At 44.6% G+C, this 15,811-nt stretch overlaps 1 protein-coding gene across 11 annotated transcripts in view; it reads left to right on the plus strand.

The window, feature by feature from the left end:
• Positions 1–15,811, plus strand: part of STAT3 (signal transducer and activator of transcription 3) — an 82,785-nt gene that overhangs the window by 23,614 nt on the left and 43,360 nt on the right. The gene's annotated exons all lie outside the window — the stretch shown is intronic.

Genomic DNA, 15,811 nt, shown 5'->3' on the forward strand with positions numbered 1-15,811 from the left:
TAGAAATGCTGGATAAACTGGGCTTTTAAGAAAAACAGGGAGGCCCGGTGCGGTGGCTCATGCCTGTAATCCCAGAACTTTGGGTGGCCAAGGTGGGCGGATCACCTGAGGTCAGGAATTTGAGACCAGTCTGGCCAATACATAGTGAAACCCCGCCTCTATAAAAAAATAAAAATTATCTGGGTGTGGTGGTGTGCACCTGTAGGTGGTACACGCTTGAACTTGGGAGGCGGAGTTTGCAGTGAGCTGAGATCGCGCCACTGTGCTCCCGCCTGGGCGACAGAGCAAGATTCTGTCTCTCAAAAAAAAAAAAAAACCACGAAAAACAAAAAAAGAAAAACAGGGAAATCTTCAGAAGCAAAAACCAAACATAATCTCACCAAAGAAATGAGAAGATGGCTGGGCGTGGTGGCTCACACCTGTAATCCCAGCACTTTGGGAGGCCGAGGCTGGCAGATCACCCGAGGTCAGGAATTTGAGACCAGCCTGGCCAATATGGTGAAACCCTGTCTCTGCTAAATTACAAAAATTAGCTGGGCATGGTGGCAGGCACCTGTAATCCCAGCTACTTGGGAGGCTGAGGCAGGAGAATTGCTTGAACCCAGGAGGCGGAGCTTGCAGTGAGCTGAGCTGAGATCGTGCCACTGTACTCTAGCCTGGGCAACAGAGCAAGACTCTGTCCAAAGGAAAAAAAAAAAAAAAAAGGCCCAGTGTGGTGGCTCTTGCCTGTAATCCCAGCACTTTGGGAGGCCAAGGTGGGTGGATCACTTGAGGCCAGCTGAACATGGCGAAACCCCATCTCTACTAAAAATACTAAAGTTAGCTGGGCATGGTGGTGGGCGCCTGTAATTCCAGCTACTCAGGAGGCTGAGGCAGGGGAATCGCTTGAACCAAGTGGTGGAGGTTACAGTGAGCCGAGATCGCGCCCCGCACTCTAGTCTGGGCGACTGAGCAAGACTGTGTCTCAAAAAACAAAACAAAACAAAACAAAAACAACAAAAAACCAACACATGGCCAAGGTGCAGTGACTTACACCTGTATAATCCCAATGTTTTGGGAGGCTGAGGCAGGAGGATTGCTTGAGTCCAGGAATTTGAGACCAGCCTGGGCGACATAGTGAGACCTCATCACTAAAAAAAATTTTTTTTTCTTTGAGACGGAGTCTCGCTCTGTCCCCCAGGCTGGAGTGCAGTGGCACGATCTTGGCTCACTGCAAGCTCCGCCTCCTGGGTTCACGCCATTCTCCTGCCTCAGCCTCCCGAGTAGCTGGGACTACAGGTGCCTGCCACCACGCCTGGCTAATTTTTTGTATTTTTAGTAGAGACGGGGTTTCACTGTGTTAGCCAGGATGGTCTCGATCTCCTGACCTCATGATCCGCCCACCTCGTCCTCCCAAAGTGCTGGGATTACAGGCGTGAGCCACCGCGCCCGGCCAAAAAAACTTTTTTAATTAGCTGGGTTTGGCGGCATGTACCTGTAGTCCTAGTTACTCAGGAGGCTGAGGTGGGAGGATCACTTAGGCCCAGGAATTTGATAGTTTTAGGTTATGGTGAGCAATGATCCTGCCACTGCACTCCAGCCTGGGCCACAGAGTGAGACCCTGTCTCTTAGAAACAAAACAAAACAAAAAAAAAAGAAACCGAATTAAAAACAACAACAACAACAAAAAAGCTGCTTTTTGTTATTGAGTTGTAGCCCAAGTTTCTTGAGGATAAAACATTGAAAAGCAGGCAGTAGATTTGCTATTTAAAGAGATTTACTTGCAGCACTATTCACAATAGAAAAGACACGGAATCAACCTACATGCCCATCAGTGACAGACTGGATAAAGAAAATGTGGTACATACACTGTGGAATACTATGCAGCCATAAAAAACAATGAGATCATGTTTTTGTTGTTGTTGTTGTTTGTTTGTTTGTTTCTGAGATGGAGTCTTGCTCTATTGCCCAGGCTGGAATGCAGGTGGTGTGATTTCAACTCACTGCAACCTCTGCCTCCCGGGTTCAAGCAACTCTCTGCCTCAGCCTCCCGAGTAGCTGGGATTACAGGTGCCCTCCACCATACCTGGCTAATTTTTGTATTTTTAGTAGAGACGGGGTTTCACCATGTCGGGCAGGCTGGTCTTGAACTCCTGACCTCGTGATCCACCTGCCTCGGCCTCCCGAAGTGCTGGGATTACTGGTGTGAGCCACCGCACCCGACTGAGATCATGTTTTTGCAGGAACATGGATGGAGCTGGAGGCTATTATCCTTAGCAAAGTAACGTAGGAACAGAAAACCAAAGACCGCATGTTCTCACTTATAAGTGAGAGCTAAATGATAAGGACTTATGAACACAAAGAAGGAAACAACAGATACTGGGGTCTACATGAGGTTAGAGAGTGGGAGGAGGGAGAGGAACAGAACAGATAACTATTGGGCATTGGGCTTAATACCTGGGTGATGAAATAAGCTATACAACAAACCCCTCTGATACGAGTTTACCTATATAATAAACCTGCACATGTAACCCCAAACCTAAAATAAAAGTAAAAAACAGACAAACAAACAAAAAAATAGGTTGATCGCAATGGGAGACTGAGGCAGGCAGAGCACTTGAGGCCAGGAATTTGAGATCAACCTGGCTAACATGGAGAAACTCTGTCTCTACTAAAAATTCTAAAATTAGCCAGGTGTGGTGGCGCATGCCTGCAGTCCCAGCTACCAGGGAGGCTGAGGCGGGAGAATTGCTTGAACTCAGGAGGCAGAGGTTGCAGTGAGCTGAGATTGCACCACTGCACTCCAGCCTGGGCGACAGGGCGAGACCTTGTCTCCAAAAAAACAAAAACAAAAACAAAAACAAAAAAACTCTGTCACTTTGGGAATATCTCAAACCTACTCATCCAAGTGGTTGTATGATTTTAGTATCTGCATATCCATATTTAGTGTGATCTACTTTCTTAGATTCTCAGATACTGCCAATGGGCACATGTCGTGAAATAATCTCTTTTAGAGGACAACAGAGTGCTGAAGTCTCATTATTGCAGTTTAAGAAAAACAATTCTGCAACAGTTTATAGGAAATGCCTTTTGTTTAATTTTTTTTTCCTTTGAGGGTTAGATTTTTATTTTTATGTTTTTAGACATGGGGTCTTCGTATGTTACCCAGGCTGACCTCGAATTCCTGGGCTCAAGTGATCTTCCTGCTTCAGCCTCCTGAGTAGCTGAGACTGCAGACGTGCACTGCTGCTCCTGGCTGGAAGTTTAGATTTTAATTTAAACTCTTCTATTGGGAACCTGTGTATGTTTGCTTTACCACTTACATTTGCATGCATTATTGTACCTATTGTCTCCTACTTAAGGAAGGGCAGTTTATGCTGCTATATGAAGTTAATTAGCCTCCTATGGTACTTCAGTTTTTTCTATGCTAAAAGTGTGTTCCAGATTTTTGAAAAACGTATTGAATTTTCATTCATTTATTCAAATATTTGAGCATTCTGTAGTTGCTGGGGAAATAGCAGTGAACTGAAGAATGTCTTTGTTCTTATGGGGCTTAAGTTCCTAGCTGATCATAGTGGAAGGAGGTATATGAAAAAAGAAACATATGAACAGTGGAGGGTAATGAGTACTGTAAAGGAGAATTCAGCAGGGGAGATGTTGCTGTTTTAGATAGAGGGGTGTCAAGGGACCTTGTGCAGAGACCTGAACGAAGTGAGGGAGCAAGCCATGGAGATATCTAGGGAAAGAGCCTATTGGTGGAGAGGAGTCCTAGGTCAGAAATGGGCAAGGTGTTTTCCAGGAGCAGAGAGAGGACAGCTGTGAGCAAGGGGAGGGCTGTAGGGATGGAGGCAAAGAGAGGCATCTGGGGCAAAATGGATTGCCTGGTGGGCCGTGGTAGGACTTTGGATTTTTTCCTGAGTGGGTTTTGAGCAGGAGAATGAAATAATCTGACTCTGTTTTTTTTCCTTTTTTTTTTTTTGAGACAAAATCTTGCTCTGTCGCCGAGGCTGAAGTGCAGTGGTGCAGTCTTGGCTCATTGTAACAAATACCTCCTGGGTTCAAGCTATTCTCCTGCCTCAGCCTCCCGAGTAGCTGGGATTACAGGCTTGGGTCACCACGCCTGGTGAATTTTTGTTTTTATTTTTATTTTATTTTTTATTTATTTTTATGTTTTTTGAGATGGAGTCTTGCTGTGTCACTCAGGCTAGAGTGCAGTGGCGCGATCTCAGCTCACTGCAACCTCCGCCTCCCCGCTTCAAGTGACTTCTCCTGCCTCAGCCTCCTGAGTAGCTGGGATTACAGGTGCCCGCCACTACAACTGGCTAATTTTTGTATTTTTAATAGAAATGGAATTTTACCTTGTTGGCCAGGCTGGTCTCAAACCCCTGACCTCAAGTTATCTGCCTGCCTCGGCCTCCCAAAGTGCTGGGATGACAGGTTTGAGCCACTGTGCCAGCCAGGACTATTATTTTGAAAGGATCTGCAATGTGGAGAATAGAAAGTAGAGGGACAAGGATGAAAGCATCCAGGCCAGTTAGCCTAGTCCAGCTGTCTAGGTAAGAGATGCTGGTGGTCTAGATTAAGGTTGCATCAGTGGGAGGTTGTGAGAAGGGCTCACCTTCCTTTTTTTTGAGACAGGATCCCACTCTGTCGCCCAGGCTGGAGTGCAGTGGTCCTGTCTCAGCTCACCGCAACCTCCTCCTCCTGGGCTCAAGCGATACCCCCACCTCAGCCTCCCAAGTAGCTGGGATGGCAGGCTTGCGCCACCATACCCAGCTAATTTTTGTGTATTTTGTAGAGACAGAGTTTTGCCATGTTGCCTAGGTTGGTCTCAAACTCCTGAGCTCAAGTGATCCACCCGCCTCAGCCTCCTAAAGTGCTGGGATTATAGGCCTGAGCCATTATGCCTGGTCACTTCCAGATATATTTTGAAGATAGAGCCAACCGGATTTGTTAATGGATTAGGTGTGGCAGGAAGAAGGGAAGGAGGAGGGGGAGGAAGAGAGAGAGAGACTGGAGTTGAAGTTAAGGCTTATTTCAAGGTTTTTAGCCTAAGCATGTGCAGGAATGGAGTTGTCACTTGCTAGAATGGGGAGATTGGAGGAGAATCGCCTTGGCTGGGCGAGGTTTTTAATGAGGGGGTTGGCTTTGGATACATTAAGTTTGACATGCATTTTACACATCCAGGTGGAGATATTGAAGAGGCCGTTGGCTATAGGTGTCTGATGTTCATATTAGCGGATGGGGCTAGAGACGTAAATTTGAGAATTGTCAGTGTATAGACATTGTTTTGAAAGAAAGTGAGGCTGAATAATTTAGAAAGTGAGTGCAGGGAGAAAAGAAGTTTACTATTAAAATAGCTTTAACAGGCCAGGCGCGGTGGCTCATGGCTGTAATCCCAGCACTTTGGGAGACTGAGGTGGGCAGATCTCAAGGTCAGGAGTTCGAGACCAGCCTGGCCAATATGGTGAAATTCCGTCTCTATTAAAAATACAAAAATTAGCCAGGCATTGTGGCGGGCACCTGTAGTCCCAACTACTCGGGAGGTTGAGGCAGGAGAATCACTTGAACCCAGAAGGTGGAGGTTGCAGTGAGCCAAGATCACGCCACTGTACTCCAGCCTGGGTGACAAAGCAAGACTCCGTCTCAAAAAAAAAAAAAAAACAACTTTAACAGCAGAGCCTTTTCCTTTAAAATTATGAATATTTTTCTTATGGAAATTGGACTCTTTCATTATTAAGTCTACATTCAATCACTATGTTAGTAAAAATGTTCTAGTCGCCGAATGCAATAGACCAGCTCAGAGTTAGTGGCCTAAAGCAGCAATCATTTGACTATGTTAAAAGATGCCATGGGCAGGAATTTAGATATGTACAGCAGGGATGGCTTGGCTTTGCTTTGTGATGTCTGAGGCCTCAGCTGAGAAGACTCAAGGGGCTGGGGGCAATAATCATCTGGAATTTTCTTCACTCCTATATCTGATGTCTGGGCTGTGATGATTCAAAGGCTGATTTCAGCTGAGACTACAGACGACGTGCCTACTTGTGGCCTCCCCTTCTGCCGTGGGTTTCTCACAGAATGTGGCTCATTCTGGAGAATGAGCCTTCCAATGAAATCAGTTGGAAATGACATCTTGCCACTTTCAGCATACTCTATTGGTTGGAGCAGTTATGGACTTAGCTAGATTGAAAGGAAGGGAACAAAGACCCCCTCCTCTCAGAGGGTGGGGCGTAATGAGAGAATTGAGGGTCATGTTATTCAGCCACCACAAATGCCTTCTGAATTTGAGGTTCTGCCTCAAAAGTTCATAGTTTGTTTGACTGAAGGACTTCTATATATCCAAGCATCATCAGCCCCAGGTATATTGTTCCATGTAAGTGACCAGGACCACCTTAGTATCTCATATAGGGAAAGTGACCTGAATAAATTTGAGAAAAGAATCTTCCTTCTCTCCAGTAAGTATTGAGGTAAGCATTGAGCTGTTACAGATTTATGACTTTGAGACTCAGAAATTTAAATTCTTGGCCAGGCTCAGTGACTCACGCCTGTAATACCAACACTTTGGGAGGCCGAGGCAGGCAGATCACTTGAGACCAACCTGGCCAAAATGGTGAAACTGTATCTCTACAAAAATATAAAAATTAGCCAGGTATGGTGGCGGGCACCTGTAATCCAGCTACTTGGGAGGCTGAGGCAGGAGAATGGCTTACGTTCTCTTTATCTGCTTTATTTCAGTTGCCTCTCTTAGATGAATGTTAATGACTTACATAACATTTTAGATCAGTGGATGTTTTTGTGATCCTTCTATTTGGGCTTTGGCCAAAGATAACAGTACCCACAGGTTTTTTCCAGCTACTTGCCCTTCTCCCTTCAGTGGCCCTCGAGCCTGGAAAATCTGACATGACAATGTGCTTGCTCAACCTACCACTGTTTCTTTTTTGAAAAGTTTGGCAGCCTGTTTGACTCCTATGAAGGTGAATTCCTCAGCATTCACAATGTATTAGAAAAATACTTGGCTTCTCTCCAAACTTGAAATTCAAGACAACCAAACCCATAGGCTAGAGCTGATCGTTCAGGATGCGTTTGTCATGTTGGTCGTGCTTTTCAGCAGCGTGGCCATCATCTGTTCAGTAGAGACTTCTGTAATGAGAGGTGGTGTTTATGTGTGTGTTTATTCGGTGTCTTAAGTTAGCCTGTGGGAAGTTCTAAATCAGGGTGGTACGTGGTTGCCAGCAGAGAGCTGCTCAAGTGAAGGAGGTAGAATCAAAGCCGATAGGAAAGAGCCTCAGATGCGTATGTATATGTACTGTGGGCATTCAGAGTGAAAGCAGTCATGGGACTGGGGTGGGGTTAGGGAGAGCCTGTCTAACAGACACAGGAAAGGGACGGATAATGCCACCCAGAGGAAAAAGCATTTTAGGCAAGAACAAACGTGAAAAAGGAACAAAGTCTGTGGGTGGTGGGCAAGGAGGAGATAAGTTGACTTGAAGGAAGACAGCACTTATGAAAGTCACCTGGAGGCTGGGTACCATGACTCATGCCTATAATCCCAGCACTTTGGGAGGCTGAGGTAGGAGGACAACTTGAGCCCGGGAGTTCGAGACCATTCTGGGCAACATGGTGACACTGAGTCTCTACCAAAAAAAAAAAAAGAGAAAAAAAAGAAAATTATTCAGACATGGTGGCATGTGCCTGTAGTCCCAGTTACTCAGGAGGCTGAGGTGGGAGGATTGCTTGAGCCCAGGAGGTTAAGGCTGCAGTGAGCTGTGATCATACTATTGCACTGCAGCCTGGGTAACAGAGCAAGACCCTGTTTCAAAAGAAGAAAGTCATCTGTAGGCTGGAGAGAGGAACTGGAAGGGGCTAAAGTTGGCTGAGTAGTTAGAGAGCCTGAGACAAGGGTAAAGATTTTGCATTGGACAATGAGATGTTAGTGTGTGTTTTTGAGCTGGGGAGTGCTGTGATTTTACTCTTACTGAAAAGACACTGAAGGATTATTCTTGAATCAGTGATTCTTGATCATTCTTGAATTTTTCAAACAGCAAAACTGAAAGAGTTGGCCTATTCCTCAGAATATTTCCTAACTGGGCGCAGTGTCTTCACTTGGGAGAACCTGGCTACACAGTTTAGTTGTAATTCACTCCAGTGGTTCATTCATTCAATACCTATTTTTTCAGCATGTGTTATGAGCCAGACACTATGCTGGGATAGGACACACCAGTGAGCAAAAGCCAAGACTCTTCTTGTCTTCATGGGGCTTTCAGTCCAGCATAGTGGTTATGAGTCCAAGTTAAGGAGTCACAATACTTGGGTGCAAGTCATGGTGATGGTAATAGAAGGAAGGCGTTTGTGAGGGCCAGTGGCAGGCAGGAGCTTGGTGTTTTTGAGGACCTGAAGAAGAAGCAGAGTGCCAGGAACTTAGCCACCAGCTGGTACCAGCCATACAAGAGGGGCAGAGCCAGCCAGGACATCGGTCATGCTAGTAATGAGTACAAACACTTACATGCCGCATGCTAGTGGGCTCCTAAGTGCTATGTGTACATTAGCTCGATGAATTTGTGCAGCAACCCTGTGAGGTAAGCACTGTTTTCTCTCCTTTCTACAGATGAGGAAATTAAGGCACAAAGAGGATAAAATAACTGGCACTAGCTACACGCTAAGTGATCTAAGTGGTGGAACCAGAATTCAAATCCATGCTATTCTGCCTTAAGATAACAAATCCTGTTTTTTAGCCTAACAACAGAGTAGTCATCAGGGGAGTTTTAAGTAGGGGAGTGGCAAGATCAAGTTTGTGTCTTGAAAAGGTCATTCTACACAGTATGGAAAATGGCCTGGAGGCAAGCACACAGAGTTGGGAGACAATTCTTGCTGTGCTGTGGCCCCCTATGCATTTTGGCTCTGATGTTTCTGCCTGATTTTTCTCTTGCTTCGGCCTCTTTTCTTGAGGGGATGGCAGGTTTTACCAGTCAGCTGGAGGACAAACCCTGAACCCTTCTTGGTTAAATATCTACTTTATTTTACTACAGCACTTATTCTTGGGTGGCTGCAGCTGTAATGTCTTGAGGGAATCGAGCCTGATAGTAATTTATAGACCAAACAGTTTTTAGAGACCATGTGGCCCGATTGCCCTCTCAGTGTTGGCACTCCTGCCATGAAATTTACCATGCTGAGCATGTAACCTCCATTTGAATGCCAAATGCCACAGGAACCTGGGAGGTTGTCACTTACTCCTCCCTTTCTCTGAGTCACCTTTGCCCTTCAATCAGTCACCCAGTCCCGTCACATGTAGCTCTTTTTTTTTTTTTTTTTTTTTTTTTGAGACGGAGTCTCGCTCTGTCGTCCAGGCTGGAGTGCAGTGGCCGGATCTCAGCTCACTGCAAGCTCCGCCTCCCAGGTTTACGCCATTCTCCTGCCTCAGCCTCCCGAGTAGCTGGGACTACAGGCGCCCGCCACCACGCCCGGCTAGTTTTTTTGTATTTTTTTTAGTAGAGACGGGCTTTCACCGTGTTAGCCAGGATGGTCTCGATCTCCTGACCTTGTGATCCGCCCATCTCGGCCTCCCAAAGTGCTGGGATTACAGGCTTGAGCCACCGCGCCCGGCCCCTAGCTCTTTAATGTCACAGAATATGGATGTCCGCCTCAAAACACTTCTAATGCTGCTACCTAAGTTGGGGGGCCACCACCTCCCACCAGGATTATCGCAGCCTGAGGGATCTTTTTGAAATGAAAATCAAACTATCACTGTTAAAAGCATTTCAAAGACTTACCCCATTGCCCTTGGAAGAAAGTTCAGATATCTTAACAGGAGAGCCTTCTCCAGCCTCCTCTCCTCTGTGGTCTCCTCGTACAGTCTCTACAGTGTACCGCTTCATTAGAACCCTGGAGATTATTATTTGCTAGTTCTGGGCTAAAACTGGCATCTGGCTTTGCAGAGCTCCTCAGGTGATTCTAAGGTGTATTCAGAGTTGAGCCCTGATCTCTGCTCTGATTTCGAGGTTCTTGTTATATTTATTTATGATCATGAATAAATGTATTATTATTCCTTGGCCTCATATTAGCATCATCTGAGGAGTTTTTTTTTTTTTTTTTTTTTTTGACAAGAGTTTTGCTCTTGTTGCCCAGGCTGGAGTGCAATGGCGCAGTCTCAGCTCACTGCAACCTCCACCTCCCGGGTTCAAGAGATTCTCCTGCCTCAGCCTTCCAAGTAGCTGGAATTACAGGCATCCACCACCATGCTCAGCTAATTTTTTTGTATTTTTTTAGTAGAGATGGGGTTTCACCATGTTGGCCAGGCTAGTCTTGAACTCCTGACCTCAGGTGATCCACCTGCCTAGGTCTAGGAGTGCTGGGATTACAGGCGTGAGCCACTGTGCCCAGCAGTAGTTCTTAAAATTTGAAACCTGGTCCCACTCTCAGAGGTTCCAATTTGGCACTGGTTTGGTTCCCAAGCATCTTTCTTGCTGTATATATTTTTTAGTATCAGCCAGCATGGAGACCTCTGTAGACAGAAGCAATTACTTCACAGGGAAGAATTTGGAAGAAGATATTATGAGGAGACAGGTTCTAGTCCTAGAGTGATTTATCCTTTCTTGTACAGATTTCCAGGTATTTGAGGGGCCACTCTTCTGTAATTCATGTTTTTCTCTCCTAACCTCACTCCTGCTGTCTGCATCTTCTTGCTGGGCAAAATGTTCAAGGTCTTCAACTCCTCACACCCTGGTTGCTCCTCCCTGGATGGGTTTGGTTTTTTTAGTGTTCCATTTCAATTTTGATACACAGAATTAGAATAGCATCCAGATGTGGGTCTGTTACAGCTAGACTACTAGATCCTTCAAAATCCAAGTACTAGTATGTCTATTAAAATACCATAAGATCACATTGGCTAGTTACAGTGTTTGGTTTGTGGGTTACTTAAAAATCAACTAATGTTCCCTTTTTTTTTTTTTAATTTTTTTGAGACTCTTGTTGCCTAGGCTAGAATGCAGTGACGCAATCTTGGCTCACTGCAACCTCTGCCTCCCAGGGTCAAGCAATTCTCCTGCCTTAGCCTCCTGAGTAGCTGGGATTACATGCATGTGCCACCATGGCCGGCTAATTTTGTATTTTTAGTAGAGATAGGGTTTCTCCATGTTGGCCAGGCTGGTCTCAAACTCCCGACCTCAGGTGATCTGCCTGCCTCAGCCTCCTAAAGTGCTGGGATTACAGGCGTGAGCCACTGCGCCTGGCCAAAATTCCCACTTTCTAATACTTCTGTAGTAGCTGGGTATGGTGGCTCACATCTATAATCCCAGCACTTTGGGAGGCTGAGGCAGGCAGATCACCTGAGGTCGGGAGGCTGAGGCTGGAGGATCGCTCGAGCCTAGGAGTTCGAGACCAGCCTGGGCAAGATGGCAAGATGCCAAGATGCCATCTCTAATTTTAAAAAAAGAAAAAACAAGACTCCTGTAGTGGTGAAGAACAGACATTCTGAAAACAGACTGCGTTAGGATTCTAGCTCCATGCCTTTACTATCACTACCTGTGTTGTGACTTTGGATAAATCACTTAAAATTCTGTGCCTCAGTTTCTCCTCTGTAAAGTGGATAAAAATAGTATCTGTCTGAGAGGGTTGTTACAAGTATGAAATGAGCAAATAAATATGTCAAGTGTTTAAAACAGCACCTGGCCTCTGGTAAAAAGTGCTATATAAATTTTAGCTATAATCATTACTTATTTCGACTGCTCTTTAACCAAGGTTCTTATTTTTCATCTTTTTCTTTTATTTTGAATATCACTTAGTGTTTTCAGCTTTTACTCTCTTTAGGACCTAGAGCCATCCTAGGTGAAATATGCATGGAGATATTTGATCAGGTCACCACCCAGCTCTCCTGACCTCCCTTCTCTCCTTAAATTAACATGCCAAACCACAGCATCACTAACTCCTTCCCTCCAGATATGATAAGAGTGTGCATTGAAATGCATGTATTTTACTTAGCAGGGAAAGCTGATTGGTGATTATCACACTTAACCCCTAGTGAATCTGATGGATTAACCTGCTTTCCAGGGCATTGAGGAAATGGGTTAAGATAAGAAATGTCTGGCCAGTGCGATGGCTCACGCCTGTAATCCCAGCACTTTGGGAGGCCAAGGCAGACAGATCACGAGGTCAGGAGATCGAGACCATCCTGGCTAACACGGTGAAACCCTGTCTCTACTAAAAATACAAAAAAAAAATTAGCCGGGCGTGGTAGCAGGCGCCTGTAGTCCCAGCTACTCGGGAGGCTGAGGCAGGAGAATGGCGTGAACCCGGGAGGCAGAGCTTGCAGTGAACTGAGATCGTGCCACTGCATTCCAGCCTGGGCAACAGAGCAAGACTCCATCTCAAAAAAAAAAAAGAAAAGAAAAGAAGTGTCCTTGAAAGGGAGACCCTGGGGGAAAGGAACAATAACTGCAGCTCTGAGGATCCGACACCAGCAGCACCAGCAGCACCAGCACCAGCACCAGCACGGAGGGATGCTGTACAGCCATTATTGATTTTAACTTTACAAACGGTTCTTCAAAGGAGGGAGAGTTCTCTTTTTACTGAAGAGAAACCCCATTTGGTAGTCAAATACCATTCCCAAAGACAAATAGCTGATAAATGGCAGGCAGGGTTTTGCACCCAGGCCCATCCAGCCCCCTGTCTCCAGTGTCCTTTCCCTTATATCACACTGATACAGAGGAGTGTGTCTGGTTGGGGAAGTGGAAGTGTTCCCAAGTGGGGAGGTCATCTGATGCACAAATTTGGTCTGTTTTATGGGTTTTTTAGTTTTAGTTTTTGTTTTTGTAGAGCTCAGACCTGTTCTTAGGCAGCTGTAACAATCAACTGTGCACTTAGTAATTGACAAATCATGTTTGTTACTTTTAATTTAGAGGGAATTAGGTTTGTTAAGCTCTTGCTCCTTCTTTAGAGATGGGGTTTAGTTCTGTCACCCAGACTGGAGTGCAGTGGTATGATCACAGCTCACTGCAGCCTCAATCTGCTGGGCTCAAGTGATCCTCCCGCCTCAGCCTCCATGGGACTGCTGGGACTGCAGGCATGGGCCACCATGCCAGGCTAATTTTTAAATTTAATTTTAATTTAATTTAATTTATTTATTTATTTTGAGACTGAGTCTCACTCTGTTGCCCAAGCTGGAGTGCAATGGCACAATCTCGGCTCACTGCAACCTCTGCCTCCCGGGTTCAAGCGATTCTCCTGTCTCGCCCTCCCGAGTTGCTGGGACTACAGGCGCATGCCACCACAGCTGGCTGATTTTTTTTAATTTTTATTTTTAGTAGAGACGGGGTTTCACCGTGTTAGCCAGGATGGTCTCGATCTCCTGACCTCATGATCTGCCCGCCTTGGTCTCCCAAAGTGCTAGGATTACAGGCCTGAGACACTGTGCCCAGCGCCAGGCTAATTTTTAAAAAACTTTTTGTAGAGGCAAGGTCTCACTGTGTTGCCCAGACTGGTCTTGAACTCCTGAGCTCAAGTGATCCCTTTTCCACCTTGGCCTCTCAAAGTGCTAGGATTATAGGCATGAGCCACCATGCCTGGACTTTACTTTTTTCATGTATTCAAATTTTATCATATTAGTAGGGAACTATAATTCAAGTTTTCTTATAGCTTGGTGTTCATTTTTACAAGCTTGATCTTCATTGGTTTTTAACTTTAAAGCAAATCCTGTTATATGTAATTGAACATTACAGTAATTATAGTAATTTGTTTCAGATTGGGCACTCAAGTGTTAATATTTTGTCTCTTTAGGAAATCAAAACTAGATTTATATATAGACTTCTTATTGCAAGTATCTAGTCTTAAATCTTATAAAGGTACTATTTGGACTTAAAACTATGAAGTTATGTGCTTACTATATAAGTGTACTTATTTTGAGTTATCTTTTAAACTTGAAATTCCATTCTTAATGTCCAGAGTAATTATGAATGGTTAAATTATGAATGACTCTTAATAGTTTAAAGCTACAGTATTTATTTATTTAATTAATTTATTTTTTGAGATGGAGTTTCCCTCTTGTCGCCCAGGCTAGAGTGCAGTAGCACCATCTCGGCTCACTGCAACCTCTGCCTCGTGGGGTCAATTGATTCTCCTGCCTCAGCCTCTCAAGTAGCTGGGATTACAGGTGTATATTACCATGTCCAGCTAATTTTTATATTTTTAGTAGAGACAGGCTTTTGCCATGTTGGCCTGGTTGGTCTCGAACTCCTGGCCTCAGGTGACCTACCATCCTCGGCCTCCCAAGGATTACAAGCGTGAGCCACCACACCTGGCCTATAATACTTAAATGTGGATTCTCTGTCATCCATTATGCTGTTTATCCTGTGGTGAAAATTTTATGAAGATTGAATGTTTTTTCTCTAGCATGAATTGCTTTCTCTTACTTTTCTCATTTTTTTCCTTCCTAATCTACTTGCAGATACTTCAGATTAGTTTTAGAACATGGTATGGTGAGAACAAATAAATTGGGGTTTGCAAATCTAAATAAATTTTGTGGCCCTCAGTGGGATTAGCAGGATTGTATTGAAAACACCAGCAGAAACAAAATAGTTCTTTTGTGTACTTTAAATAAAAATTTATTTTCAGGCCAGGCGCAGTGGCTCAAACCTGTAATCCCAGCACTTTGGGAGGCTGAGGCAGGCAGATCACCTGAGGTCAGGAGTTTGAGACCAGCCTGGCCAACATGGTAAAGCCCCGTCTCCACTAAAAATACGAAAATTAGCCGGGTATGGTGGCGCACACCTGTAATCCCAGCTACTCCAGAGGCTGAGGCATGAGAATCACTTGAACTTAGGAGATGGAGGTTGCAGTGAGCTGAGATCATGCCACTGCACTCTAGCCTGGGCAACAGAGTGAGATTCTGTCTCAAACAACAACAACAACAAAATACCTCTTTTCAGGCCAGGTACCGTGGCTCACACCTGTAATCCCAGCACTTTGGGAGGCCATAACAGAAGGTTCACTTGAGACCAGGAGTTTGAGACCAGCTTGGGTAACATAACGAGACCTCCTCTCTATTTGAACAAACAAACACAATACTCTTTTCATAGAAAAATGTTTACTACACAATAAACTTTAGAAGAATACGAAGCTGTATTAATGCTATGTCTCCAATGTAAAAAAAATACACACACACACACACACACACACATTCTGAAACAGATTCAAAGGAATTACATAAACATGTCAATTTTTTTTTTCTTTCGGAGACAGGGTCTCGCTCTGTCACCCAGGCTGGAGTACAGTGGTGCAACCACAGCTCACTGCAGCCTTGACTTCTTGGCCTCAAGTGATCCTCCCCCGTCAGCCTCCCAAAGTGCTGGGATCACAGGCCACCACACCTGGCAACATGTCAGTTTTTATTCTGGATAGTGGGACAGTGGGGTATGGATGTTTTTATCTTTTATTTTCTTTTTTATATTTTTCTAAATTTTCCACAGTGAACATTATTTTATAATCTTTCAAACATACCTCTTAAAAGGACTGGTTCCTATAGAATTCAGTGCAAGAAATCTTCTGTATTACTTTATACTTTGGTTGCCTTGATCACTGGGCCTTTCCTGGTAGCAAAGAAGAGGTTAGTGTAGGCAGCAGAGAAAACACAGGTATACTCTATTTAAAATGCATGTCTTTATAATAAAAGTATAGGTGGTACCCAGAGGAAAATCTTGTGACACATTGCAAAGTGGAACAGAAATTATCTTTAGATCACTTTCTGTTCTGGATTATTGTATGAGCCTGATTTTCATCTCTCTTTCCACCTTCCCTCACCCTAGTTGTAAATCCGCTAATGCATGGATGTGAAGTACAAGTCTTA

This window comes from Chlorocebus sabaeus, chromosome 16 (genome assembly GCF_047675955.1).
Source record: "Chlorocebus sabaeus isolate Y175 chromosome 16, mChlSab1.0.hap1, whole genome shotgun sequence".
NCBI lineage: Eukaryota > Metazoa > Chordata > Mammalia > Primates > Cercopithecidae > Chlorocebus > Chlorocebus sabaeus.